A 1,734-nucleotide genomic window follows, 5' to 3' on the forward strand; every position below is an offset into this window, starting at 1 on the left:
TAACAAGATCTGACTCCCTCTTCTGGAGTGTCTGAAGACAGCTACAGTGTACTTACATATAATAAATAAATAAATCTTAAAAAAAAAAAAAGATAAAATCACACACACACACACACACACACACACACACACACACCTATAAGGTGGCTAGGTTTTTGGATGGCTGGTTTCATTTTCCTTCACTTTCCCCCTGGCTTGTTCCAGCTTCATCAGGCTGGCCTTTTTCTTTCTTTCAGTTCTCCTTTCAGTAGCAAACGTAGAAAACTCCTGCTTGCTTCAAAGCTGTTGCACGTGGGCTCCGCTCTGAGCAGTGCCCATCACCCACACCCTGTGCTGGACTCTCTCATGGTCTGAGGGCTTAGCTTCATTGACACTTAAATGTTTCAGTTTTTGTTCTGTTTGTTTGTTTGATTGTTTGTTTTTAAGATAGGGTCTCAATAATGTAGCTCTTGCTGTGCCTGCTTCTGCAATACTAGGGTAAAAGGTATGGGTGTGTTACCATGCCCAGCCTGGTTTTATGTGTGTGTTTGTGTATGTACATATGTATATGTATGTGTATATACATATGTATATGTGCGTGTATGTATGTATGTATATATGTAATTGGGTATGTCATCACGTGTATCTGGAAGTCAGAAGATAGCTTGTAGGAGTCATTTTTCTCTTTCCATTTCTCTCTTCCATCCTGGAGATCAAACGCAAGCTGTTAAGCTTGGCAGTAAATGTCAGAAATTTGCCTGTCACTCTTTTTTGTTTGTTTGTTTGTTTGTTTGTTTTTGAGATAGGGTTTCTCTGTATAGCCCTGGCTGTCCTGGGCTACTCACTCTGTAGACCAGGATGGCCTCGAACTCAGAAATCCACCTGCCTCTGCCTCCCAAGTGCTGGGATTAAAGGCATGCACCACCATGGCCTATGCTAAATCTCTGTAATGTTCCAATTCTAGTGTATGTGCTGCCAAAGTGAGTGTTCAGTCTCCTGTCAATCTCTCAATGATCTTCATCAGTTTTGTGCTTTTCCTCATCATAGTGCCATGGTTTGAAATTACTGGTGCAACTGATGGACCACTGAGGGCCAAGGGCATAGCTCAACCAGTAACTGCTTGCCTAGTATGCATGAAGTCCTGGGCTCTGTTCCCATCTTTGCATAAAACCTTGCAGGCCTGTAGTCCTAACACTTGAGAGGTAGAGACAGGAGAATCAGAAATTCAAGGACCTCCTCAGGTACCTACTGAGCCTGTGTTATGTGTTTTTTTGTTTTTGAGATAGAATCTCATTATATAACTGCTGGCCTTAAACTCACAGAAATCTGCTTGTGTCTGCCTCCAAGTGCTGAGATTAAAAGCATGAGCCACTCTGCCTGTGCTTTACATGGAGAGCTAGAGATCAGCCCAGGTTTCTAGAGATCTACCTAAAAGAAACACACACACACACACACACACACACACACACACACACACACCTTGTGTAACCCACTGTAAGCCCCAGAAGGACCGAGGCCTTGTTTTGTCTATAGCTCTGACCAGGGACTTTAAGTCATTTTCAGAACAAAACTTCCATATGCCAGGAGCAGGTTTTTGTTTCTGATACACTAAGATTTCTCTTTCACAGTCCTCAACCCGAATTACGGAACAGGAACATCTCAGAGCTTTTAATGTCTTTCTTCCCTCACCTGTGAGGGGGACCTACTGCCTGGGAAAGGCAGGACCTGAAGTGTCCAAGGGGAAGAGGTTCTGTG

The sequence above is a fragment of the Mus pahari genome, chromosome 2, assembly GCF_900095145.1.
Source record: "Mus pahari chromosome 2, PAHARI_EIJ_v1.1, whole genome shotgun sequence".
Lineage (NCBI taxonomy): Eukaryota > Metazoa > Chordata > Mammalia > Rodentia > Muridae > Mus > Mus pahari.